Source organism: Bidens hawaiensis, unplaced genomic scaffold (genome assembly GCF_021521415.1).
Source record: "Bidens hawaiensis isolate Kalapana, Puna unplaced genomic scaffold, B.hawaiensis_p1.1 tig00000001_1, whole genome shotgun sequence".
NCBI lineage: Eukaryota > Viridiplantae > Streptophyta > Magnoliopsida > Asterales > Asteraceae > Bidens > Bidens hawaiensis.
The window spans coordinates 5,058,755-5,072,164 of NW_027491014.1; positions in this window are offsets into that span (position 1 = coordinate 5,058,755).

A 13,410-nucleotide genomic window follows, 5' to 3' on the forward strand; every position below is an offset into this window, starting at 1 on the left:
ATTTTGGGTAAGCTTTCTTCATTATGTCTTGACTTTAAATTACTCAGCTTGACCAAGCAAGGTTGGTAAGTGAAAAGAAAGGATCGGGCAAACCTTGTAATTATTAATTAAACATGTTATCAGGCAACGTTTGATATTACTTTTTCGGGTAAGCTTTGTGTAAGTGGAAGTATACCGAGTAGACTTTGCAAGGATTTTCGAGTAAGGTTTACTAACCATTAAATGATAAAAGTGATATGTTTTAAAATTGTTTTAAATATCAAGTGGATAATTTTACTGTTTGACAGCTAATAATTCACAAAATGACAAAAAGCATTTAAAACCCACTTTCAAAAAGGTATATAAGAGGGAGTTAGGCAAAATTTTCAGCATTACTTTTCCCTCTCTCTCCTTCCACTGTAACTGCTTACTCACAAAGAAACCTAAAACCGACTCATCGCATTCAAATTTTAAGCCAAACCCTAACTTGTATCAACCCTCTAATTCTGATTCGGTAAGCATTAATAATGTGTTTTCCGATCACGATTAGACCATAATAGGCTTTGATTATGTATTTGATTACTAATATCTTGTTTATGTGTTTAGGTTATAAATTTTCGAAGAACAGGTTCTTGATGATTTCTCTCTCTTTCTTCTTCATTTTTGTGCCTTGAAATTACTTAAAGTAATGAACTTTATGACTAATTTCACTTTGATTATGTTTGTTTATGTGATTCAGATATGGCAGACGATGAACCGAAATATGTCTTTGAACCAAAACACAATATGTGTGCACTGTTACAAGTCACACCTGATAATGAACCGATGGTGAGGATGATCACATGGATGGCGCGGTCAAATGTCAATTTTGCGTTCACTGAAAGCCTTGTCATATACATAAATCATTCTTTGGATTTTTGGAGATCTGCTGAACTGATTGAAGACATCAATGGTAAAAGAATCGAGGCAACCATTTCTAGACAGGAAATACACATCACAGAAAGAATGATAAGAAGATGTCTACGGTTGAATGATGATAATCATTACCATATAAACTTCAGCACACCTCACTTGATGAAGATATTTGAAGAAACAATGGGGTATCAAGGAAATGTTCATGATGGACAGTTTCAGAAGGGTATGTTTCCCATGTTATAAAGTTTTCTTATTCACCATGTGATACACGGATTTGCTCCAAGGAAGACATCATTGACTTTGATGACTCATGACTTGGCAAAGGCCACAGTTGGAATTATATATGATCTGCCCTTCAATTTTTCAAAGATGATATTTGAAGGTTTAGAAGGAAACTTGAAGAAGGCTGAAAAGAAAAGATTTTTACAATATCCAAGGTTCCTACAAATAATCTTCAACAGTGAACTCAAAGATCTACCCACTGTTGTAACTACACACCAACTGCAAAACCCTGATGCATACAGAAGAATCAAGAATCCAGGTGTTTCGAATATGTACAACTCAAATGTTCCATTTGAGATATTTCTATGGTTGTTAGACCATGACTTGGCTGTGATGCCTGTGTCTGAGTTAAGCTCAGAGGAGGAAGGAGGAGATGATACTGTGAGTGATGATGATGACTCTGATGATGGAGATGATAATGTTGATAGATATGAAGGAGGAGATGGAGTAGCTATGGAAGTTGTTGCACCTGATAATGGGGAGCAACTTGAGCAAATTGAACAACCTATTCCAACACCACCTCAGTCACCACCACACACTGACCATCCAATTATCCCATCACCACCACAAACTCCACCACACCAAATTACTCACACACCACCTTAAACCCTAACCATAAACCAAATAGAAACCTCATCGCACACACCACCAACAAGCCCAATTCATACTGATTCATTCATTCCAAGACCACCTCATACACAATCACCATCACCATCCATATTTCAAACCAACATCACAAACACAGAACAACCTGAACATGAACCTTTTTCTACATCACCACCTAAACTCCACAAACAAACACCTTTCAAAGAAATTTGGACTTAATGTTAGAAAATGCTGAGTTGAGAAGAAGAAATGAGGAGATAAAAAATGAAAATGTTGAGTTGAAAAGAAGAAATGAAGAGGTGACAGATGAAAATGTAATGCTAATTGAGAAGTTGATACAAGCTGAATTAAGAATAAAAATCCCTGGTGCAGGAGGTTGAGAAGACCTCAGCTGCCCCAAAACAGGGGGAGAATGAAGATATACCAACTGTCTCTAAAGTGAATGTTGATGAAACTGTAACAGTTGAGAAGACTGCAGACGGTTTAAAACTGATTATGATTGATTATGATGATGCAAAGGACAGTAGTGAGGAGAGGAGGATTAAAGATGATGATTATGAAGGAGATAGATCAGATATTGGTGAACAAGACTATGATTACAATGATGAAATTGTGAATGTGGAAAGTGTTGGAAAGCATGTTGAGACAGAGGAAAGGATTGAGAAGATGAATGGTGAAGAAAATGTTGATACAGTAGAAAGGGTTGAAAATACACACACTGATGAGATGGTAGCTATCACTGATGTGGCTACTGATATTCCTATTGACATAGCTACTGATATCTTAACTGATATTCAAACCGAAATTGAGACTGAAGAAATCATTGATGAAAATGCTGCTACTGAGGAACTTATAAATGCTGACCCTGAAACTGATCAAGAAGCAAGTTCTAAGAGAGTAGAGCATGACCCAGAACTGGAAGCCCTTGAAAAAGAAATAGATGAATATGTACAGTCTGAAGATGAGGAGGATGTAAGGAGAAGAATTGAGAAAGGTAAGGCAAAAGTTACTGAAGAAGAGCCTGTTAAGGCATATCCTGAAAAGGATGTATTGTTTAAAGATGAGGCTATTGCTGCTGCTGAAGCTCTAAGGGAACAAGAAAACATTCTGAGAGAAACAAGGGACAGAGAAATACTGGTCCAAACTATGGACCCTGTAGAGTTGGCAGAGCAGGAGAACTTGATCAAACAAGCCAGAATTGCAAAAGAAATAATTGATGATGTGGCTGATCAAGAAGCAATTGAAAGTTTGATTATGATGAACAGAGTTGAGAAAGTTGACAATTCCTTAGCTATGGTGGTCAGCATGTTTCAAGCCCAAAGTCAACCAGAAAAGAAGTCACCTGAAACTACTGAGCCAACCAATATGAATACAGATATGATGACTGAAGAAGAAATTGGTGAATCCATTGCTTCAATGGTTGCCAAGAAATGGACTGAACAGGAAAAAGAAGATTTAAAGAAGAACCCTACTGACAGCTGGTCAGAAATGGTAAATTTGCCTGAGCCTCATGAAACAGTTAATGAGAAAAGAGAAAGACTTTCCAAACTTCATGAAGAATTTGCTGAAAAAGTCAATAGATTTGCCAAAATCTACATGAGGAGAAAGAGGAAATATGAGCAGACTGAGGATGAAAAAGCTGGTAAGAGGGGCAAGTGGGATGAAAAGAACAAGTATTTTGTTGAAACACCAGAAGATGATGCTAGTCCTATAAGGGTTGTCCCACTACAAACCTTGCAACCTGGTGAAAGAATTCAAGGTGTCCCCGATGTGCCAATAAGAAGTGAACCAGATCATCCACCTTCTGATGAACCAAAGATTGATGCAATGAATGACTTGACTGAAGAAGAGGATGAGTCTGAGGATTCAGATAATGATGATGATGACCCTGAAAGTGATCAAGAGAAAAATGTCAAAGCTGCTAATGTTGTGTCCCCTCAAGTCACAATGACTGAGGAACATAGGGCAAACATTGAGCTGAGTGTGTTGGAAGCCAAATGGAAAAATCCATTGGTTATAAAGTTAAGAAGATTAGGTATAAGCTTTGACTAATTGGCTTATCTTAATGATGATCAATTACATAAGAGACTTGATCAAGAAAGAGATGCCCTGAAGAAAAAGATGGAAGAGAAAAACAGAGAAAGTCATAAATTCTGGGAATATCTCAGAAGACATAAATACTCAGAGAAAGATCTGACTCACTTCACATTTGATCAACTTCAAGATCTATACAACAGTGAAAGAGTGAAGGTGATTGAGAAGTGTGTGAAAGAGAATGAGAAACTGGAAAAGATGGAAACTTTGAAGAAAAAGTTTGGAGGTATGTGTGGATACCTGCTGGAGAGAGGTATGAAGCCTGAAATAGTTGAAAACTTGACAAGAGAATCAGTATTGGACCAATATAACAAATTGAAAAGAAAAGAAAAATTAAAGATAGTTCAAACTGAAAGCTCTACCAAACAGGCTGAAGTAACTGATGAACCCCAAGCTAAGAGAAGAAGAATTCAAACTTTAAGGGAGAAGGAAAAAGAACAAGTCAAATCAGTTGAAACCTCTACTCCTCAAGAAGTGAAGCCTGAATCTGAGGATGAACCATTTGTTCCCTGGGAGAATGAAGAAATGATAAACATTCTAAGGAACATAATGATCAACCAAAGGGGAATGAGTGAAGCAGACTTTAATGTCTTGGAAAAGAAGGATTTGAAGACCCTCTTCTATCTTCAAAATAATGAATGGGAAAAGGATTTGAGAGAAGGTGAGAACCCAAGATACTATACAGATGGAAGATTTGTACCTGTTGGGTTGGTTAGAACTCCTGGAATGACGAAAATGTTACTAGAACTTAAAGAACATGGAGTAGATGTTGTTGAACTTGCCAATCTTCCAACTGAAATGGTAGAGGCCATCTACGTAAAGTTTTTCAACTTAAGGCCTGGGAAACCAAAGAAGTCTATTCCTTTCAGGCCTCCAATTTCAAGAAGATTTCCACAAGGTGGAAGAGGTCAAGGAGGAAGATGTGACACTCGTCAATTTCAGGTTAACTCCGTTAATCCAATCTCCGTCAATTCAAACTTAAGATCACTTGATCTATAACGCGCATCTCATTACATTTAAACTAGGGTTTTAAATGACGCATGACAATCACTACACAAGTAGTCTTTCGGAATTGCAGCGAAACACACACGAGTCGACTCAAACCGTTGGTGAACAAACAATAAATAATATAAACAAGTGCTTGGTATAAATACGTGTTATATTTATGTGCTTGCATTATGTAACATTATTTGATGGAGAAAATGAACTAGTTTGTGCTAGAATTAAACCAAATAGAAGTGGGGGGTGCAAGTTGTAACATGTAATATAATTAATTATTATATAAACAAAATAATAACAAAAACCCTAACTCTTTCCCTCTCACCCTATCCCCTGCGACGGCAGCCCCTTCCCCCTCCTTGATCAGCCGAAACACAACACACACAAACATACAATAATCTTTGCAAGCTTGTTGAAGGTTTAAGGTGTAAACTAGGTAACTAAACACTCTCTCTAGCCTATTTCATTGATTTAATTGCATGATTAAGCATAATAAACATAAACCCTAGATGTTAAAATTATTGATTGTTGATAGATTATGAGTCTAGAGGGTTGCTTGCATAGTTAAATGTTCATAGATTGATAGTTTATTGAGTTTTGATGAAAACTGATGCTGGACAGATTATTGAATTCGTATTTGGATGACTATAACTCGATGTTAATATTATGTTTTGATGCGATTGTTGATACTACAGTATACTAGGTCGAGTCTAGTTTCTGAAAAGTCCAGGTTTGTAATTTTTGGACATATAAAAGTCTGTTTTTATTATTTTACAAAACTGTTGTGCAAGGCGGATTTGGAAGACCTGTTGTTAGGCTGTTTTGAGAATAAGATATCTCATAAACTACAAGACCAAATGGGTTGGTTCCACTTCTGGATGACAATACATTGAGTTAGGAACCTAACCCAATTGGTCTTGCATTAATTGGAATTACCATTTAACAGGAATAACAAATGTCATTCTGTTATGCATGATTTTGACTGCTGTGTGTTTACTGTAATGTTTTTATCATTGTAAGAAATCTATGTGGAATAAAAATACAATAAAAATAGTTCTGGAAACCTAATTCATGTATTCTTTTGTGACGATTTTTGGTGAATTATCTAATATGTTGTGATCTATTGAATATAGTAATATTTCAAGTAGGATTCTGTCTTGATAAAACTAGATGTTGAACTATGTGAAAATACATGAAACGTGCTTGTTGCTAGATAATTGCTATGTTTTTGACTAAATTTCCCTTGTGGGGAATAATTGCTAGTAATGTACACTATTAATACTTGACACGTAAGTAGTTGTTCACACATGTAACGTAACACCAATGTGTTTGTTGAGACACACACAATTCACAAACGAAACACGAAACGTATCTTATGCATAGGTGTTATGTGCCGACTCTAGAGACTCGATAGTAGTTCCAACACTTAGAAAATCTCATTTGTTGTTTTAGAACGCTAGTGAGGATTTTCTATGACGCGCATCACTTGGGTGACTTGTTTTTGAATTCTTCGCAAACAGTGAGTTTCACGTTCCCCTTTTAACTCTTTTAAACGCTTTTTCACTTGGGGGAGAATAGATACTCCGAAACGCTTTTAGATTTTGTTATTTAGTTATATATCACTTGTAAAGGCTAAGTGGCAAATGAAACAACAAAAGTCCTTCATACACATCGAACCGTTTAGTATTGGATAATAGCGAGTCATTGTTGAGTAGTACTACTGGGTTTGACAAACCCCACCCAACGCTAAACTCGACTGGAGGTCGAGTGGGTGTAATCTTGGCTAACACATACCATGGTCGGGATAGACATGGTGGCAAGGCAAATGATAAACAATCAGCTTCGGTGTCGAACACTTAGCAATACTTGCTTCATAGGCTAGCTACCTATAGATATATAATTGATTTAACATTATCTGGTAACGCAAAACGCAAACGCAAACGCTTTATTTATATAAACTTGTGAACTCACCAACCCCGTGTTGACACTTTTAGTATGTTATTCTCAGGTAGCCGAGGCGGGCGCGCGGTATAGGATCATGCATTACTTTGAATGCTATTGTTTATGCAAAGTTGTTTTTAAACTGTTATTAATTGGGTTTTTAAGTTGTCCTGCGTGACGCAACACTTGGTTTATGGTTTTGCGCTTCCGCACTTATTTACACTTAAATGTTTTCGTGTTTTGAAAACTTTACTTATGGTTTGATTATAACTAATGATTCCGATCCTGGTAGTTCACACCCTCTGACGGTAAAACTCCGTTAGTGGATTTTGAGGGTGTGACAGATTGGTATCAGAGTCAGGTTATAGCGAACTAGAAATTGCATGCATACTAGACTATAACCGCATCGACCCATTAGTTATAATTATACGCACTGCATATATATTTTGCTTAGTCTCTCGTTATCTTATCTCTTTACCTCATTCACTCATACACGCGCATACACGGCTTACCTGTAGGGATGTCGACGCCGTCATCATCATCATCCGACCAGATGACTCATGCTCATGGAAAGGAACCGCAGCTACCTACCTCATCGCCACCCCGAGTAGTCCCGGAACTAGAAGCCCCTGCACCGAAGAGGTATCGCCTGTCTGGAGGCATGTACGACGATGACGTTAGCTGGGATTGGTACCCGAGTCTGATCAGACGTATGGTTTATCGCGAACAAGTTCCCCCACTACTCCACCTGAGCCGTCCTGCTTACCCCAACACCCTACCACCCATAACCGAACCTATGGAGCGTGTTCTCGCAGCTGTTGTTTCTTGTTTAGAGCGTGACGTGGGTTTTATGCGCTCGGCGAGGGCGAACGTTTTCGGATTGATAAGAGATGGAACCGAGGCTAGGGAGGAAATTTCCCGCCTGACAGCGGCTATGAAGGAAATGCAAGATGCTAATGATCAGCAGATGAAGATTATGAGAAAAATGCAAGCAGAGATGATAGACTTGCAAGAACAACTCCTTGTGGCGAAATCCCGGACAGAGATAGCTCTGGAGCGTTGCGATGTCTTACAGACACAAATTGCTCAGAACACAGCAGAACCTGAGGAAGAACCTGAGGAAGAACCTGAGGAAGAACCCGAGGAAGATCCCGAGGAGGAACCCGAAGAGGAACCGGAGGAAGAACCGGCTGAGCCGGAGGCACACTCAGAGGTGTCCTCGGACGATGACATCTAAGGATGATAACACTTAGATGGAGGGGTTGTCTCCATCCAAACTATTATTTTCTATGATTTTAAGGATTGGTTTTAAATACTTTGTAGCGAATAAAATGGTTTTAATCATGAATTATTATTTGGATTATTATATGGTTGTGATGTGATGTTTACTTCTTTTATTTTTCTTTCTTACCTATCTTCTTATTACATGTATGGTGTGTTTCATATGAAACCGAGAATTCATGTCTGACATTTTATGTTGTGATTCTAGGAAATGGCTGGAAGAAACGCTGGGCACGGTCGCGGTAACATCAACTTAACTGCAGCAGAACTCCAAACCCTGTTGAATGACCATGCGGCGGCAGCTTTAGCCGCACATGTTCAGAATCAAGTCGGAGGTCCAACTTGAACGTGTACTTTCAAGAACTATCTGGATTGCAAGCCTAATTCGTTTAAGGGCACTGAGGGAGCCATAGGTTTCCTGCGTTGGGCTGAGAAGGCCGAATCAACTTTTGAGATGTGTAACTGTCCACCTGCCAGTAGGGTCAAGTTTGCTATTGGAACATTGCAAGATTCCGCCCTCACCTGGTGGAACTCTAATGTGAAAATTTTTGGATTGGAATTGGCAAATGCAATGAATTGGGAAGAATTCAGAAACATGATGCGAGAAGAGTATTGTCCTAGAGAGCAAATCTCGAAGCTGGAGTCAGAATTTTGGGATTTGAAGATGGTAGGTTCTAAGATTGAAGCCTACACCACCCATTCCCACGAACTGGGAGTGATGTGCCCGCGGATGGAAATCCCGCCAAGTAAGAGAATCGAGATGCATATTGATTGTTTAGTACCCTAGATTCAGGGTATGGTGACGTATTCCAAACCGGCTACAATTCAACAAGCGATCCGGTTAGCTCACAAACTGACGGATCAGGCAGTGACCCAAGGTGCGTTACCACCTAGAGGTTCAACCTCTAAAACCCGTGACAACCCGAGCACTGACAATAACAACAACAACCAGAGCAATGGAAAGAGAAAATTTGACAACACCAGGTCCTCATCCTCGAACCTCTCACAGCAACAACACTACCGTAAGCCCGAACTCACTCGGAGCTTCAATAATCAGGGTTCCAATAATAACAACAACGGTGGCGGACAGGTTTCTAGTGGCTATGCTGGGAAACACCCGAAATGCAACAAATGCAACTATCACCATGCTGGTCCATGCGACCGTATCAAGTGTCTGAGATGCGGAAAAATGGGTCATCTGGCCAAGGAATGTAGGGGAGACCTAGCGGCAAAGGGTGCTCCTAAACCACCTATGGCGACTAAATGGTGTTTCGAGTGTGGTCAAGAGGGTCATTTCAGGAAGGATTGCCCCAAACTAAAGCCGAATGAGAACAATGGAGGCAGCAGCGGTGGCGGAAGCAGTGGAAAAGGAAGAGCTTTCGTCATTGGGTCGGGCCAGGCCCGCAGCGATCCATATGTGGTGACCGGTAAGTTTCTTGTGAACGACTGTTTTGCTTTTGTTTTGTTTGACACGGGAGCTGATAGGAGTTTTATATCGAAAGCCTTTAGTAAACTCTTAGACTTAACTCCAACCCCGTTAGATGCTAAGTTTCCTGTTGAATTAGCTGACGGTAAGTCTATAGAAACAACTCATGTACTTGCGGGATGTAAGTTGAAACTGTCAGGTCATACTTTTGATATCGACCTCATACCTTTTACACTTGGTAGTTTCGATGTCGTTGTCGGCATGGACTGGCTATCCGAGAATCGAGCGGAGATTATATGTCACTACAAGATAATCCACACCACTACCCCTTCCGGCGAGATCATTTCGATCCAGGGCGAGAAGAGCGGCATGGCCACCAGCGTCATCACTCTCATGAAAGCGCATAAATATTTACGAAAGGGTCATCCAGCAATTTTAGCCCATATTGTCGAGAAACCCGCAGAGGAGAAGCGAATCGAAGACATACCGATTGTGCGAGATTTTCCGGAAGTCTTCCCGGAGGATTTGCCTGGACTCCCACCTATTCGGCAAGTCGAATTCCAAATCGAATTGACCCCTGGTGCAGCACCCATAGCACGAGCCCCGTATCGGCTCGCACCGGCAGAGCTTCAGGAATTGTCCACGCAATTGCAAGATTTGTTGGATAAAGTTTTTATCCGACCTAGCTCATCACCATGGGGAGCCCCTGTCTTATTTGTCCGGAAGAAGGACGGGACTTTCCGCATGTGCATCGACTACCGAGAGCTGAACAAGGTGACGATCAAGAACCGTTATCCCTTACCCCGAATTGATGATATGTTTGACAAGCTTCAAGGATCGAGTTACTACTCGATGATCGATCTGAGATCTGGTTACCATCAATTAAGAGTGCGCAAAGAAGATATTTCAAAGACGGCTTTCAGAACTCGGTATGGTCACTACGAGTTTTCGGTTATGCCTTTTGGCTTAACCAACGCAACAGCCGTATTCATGGATCTCATGAATCGAGTATGCAAGGCGTACCTCAACAAGTTTGTGATTGTTTTTATTGATGATATCCTCGTCTACTCCAAGGACAAGACCGACCACGAAGAACACTTGAGGTTAATTCTGGAATTACTAAAGAAGGAACAACTGTACGGTAAACTCTCGAAATGCGAATTTTGGCTTCGCGAGGTTCACTTCTTAGGACATGTGATTAATGAGAATGGTATCCATGTCGATCCCGGCAAAGTAAAGGCCATCAAAAACTGGGAAGCACCTAAAACTCCAACTGAGGTGCGACAATTCCTAGGACTGGCTGGCTACTACCGACGTTTCATCGAGGGATTTTCAAAGATTGCTCAACTCCTCACCGCTTTGACTCACAAGGGTACTAAGTACAATTGGGGTGACGCGCAGGAGTCCGCTTTCCAACTGTTGAAAACCAAACTCTGTAGCTCCCCTATCCTAGCCCTTCCCGAGGGAACAGAAAATTTTGAGGTACATTATGACGCATCGATACAAGGTCTCGGTTGCGTGCTGATGCAACTCGAGAAGGTTATAGCCTATGCCTTTCAACAACTATGGATTCACGAGAAGAATTACACGACCCATGACTTGGAACTCGGAGCTGTGGTGTTTGCTCTAAAGATATGGAGGCATTACTTGTACGGTACCAAGTTTACCATTTACACCGACCACAAGAGTCTCCAACATATCTACGATCAGAAGGAGCTGAACATGCGACAGCGTCGTTGGGTCGAGCTGCTTAAGGATTATGATTGTGCAATCAAGTACCACCCTGGCAAGGCCAATGTAGTGGCCGACGCTCTTAGCAGAAAAGAAACCGATAAACCTAGGCGAGTGCGAGCATTACAACTCACGATTCACGCCAACTTACCCGATCAGCTTCGCGATGCGCAACTCGAAGCCTTGAAAGACGATAATCTCCCATCAGAACTCATGCGGGGCATGAACAAGCAACTTGAAACCAAATCGGACGGGGTCCGATATTTCGAAAACCGGATTTGGGTTCCACGATACGGAGAGTTGAGAACTCTAGTGATGGACGAAGCACACAAGTCCCGATATTCCATCCACCCTGGCTCAGATAAAATGTACCATGACCTAAAAGCACTTTACTGGTGGCCAGACATGAAAGCCGACATTACCACCTACGTGAGCAAATGCTTGACTTGTGCAAGAGTCAAGATAGAATATCAGAAACCATCTGGTCTGCTACAGCAACATGAACTTCCAACGTGGAAATGGGAACACATTTCAATGGATTTCATCAGGGGATTACCCAAAACACCGACGGGATGCGATACCATCTGGGTGATCGTTGACCGGTTGACTAAGTCTGCACACTTCTTAGCAATCAAGGAATCGGACAAAATGGAAAGACGGACTCGCATCTACATGAAAGAAGTAGTGTCTAGACACTGAGTGCCTGTCCCAATCATATCTGATCGAGATTCCCGTTTCACTTCGCACTTTTGGAAGTCACTACAGAGTGCACTAGGCACCCGCCTTGATATGAGCACAACATACCATCCTCAGACGGATGGGCAAAGTGAGCGCACCATTCAGACCTTGGAGGACATGTTGCGTGCATGCGTGTTGGATTTCGGAAAAAGTTGGGAACCTCACTTACCTTTGGTAGAGTTTTCGTATAATAACAGCTACCACGCAAGCATTAAAGCAGCGCCGTTTGAAGCATTGTACGGACGGAAGTGTCGATCACCTCTCTGCTGGGCAGAGGTGGGTGATAGCCAAATCACTGGTCCAAAATTAGTACTTGAAACCTCTGAAAAGATTGTTCAAATTCGCAACCGTATGGCGGCGGCACGAGATCGCCAAAAGAGTTACGCCGACAAGCGCCGAAAGCCTCTTGAATTCCAAGTGAACGACCAAGTATTACTCAAAGTCTCACCTTGGAAAGGTGTGGTTCGCTTCGGAAAGCGAAACAAACTCAATCCACGATACGTTGGCCCTTACCAGATAACTGAGCGCATTGGTCCGGTGGCGTACCGACTGGAATTACCAACGGAACTCAGTAGTGTACACAATGTATTCCATGTATCCAATTTGAAGAAATGTCTTTCCGATGAAACCCAAGCAGTCCCTTTGGAAGAATTGCAAGTTGATGAACAACTACGCTTCATTGAAGAACCAGTCGAAGTTTTGGATTGGGAAACCAAAACACTCAAGCACAACAAAATTCCAATCGTTAAGGTTCTTTGGAACTCGAGACGTGGACCAGAGTTCACGTGGGAACGCGAGGATCAAATGATGAAAAAGTATCCTCACCTTTTTGAAGGGTTGATCAAACACCGAAAACCACGAAACCCGTCAAACCGTCAGAAATCACCGGAGGTATGAATTAAATTTCGGGATGAAATTTCTTTCTACTAGGGGATGATATGACAAAACGAAAAATTTTGCCTTTTACAGACACCCATCGCGACTTGACTCAAATTTTCTGGACAAAAATTCTTCCAACATGGGAATGATGTGACACTCGTCAATTTCAGGTTAACTCCGTTAATCCAAACTCCGTCAATTCAAACTTAAGATCACTTGATCTATAACGCGCATCTCATTACATTTAAACTAGGGTTTTAAATGACGCATGACAATCACTACACAAGTAGTCTTTCGGAATTGCACCGAAACACACACGAGTTGACTCAAACCGTTGGTGAACAAACAATAAATAATATAAACAAGTGCTTGGTATAAATACGTGTTATATTTATGTGCTTGCATTATGTAACAATATTTGTTGGAGAAAATAAACTAGTTTGTGCTAGAATTAAACTAAATAGAAGTGGAGGGTGCAAGTTGTAACATGTGATATAACTAATTGTTATATAAACAAATTAATAACACAAACCCTAACA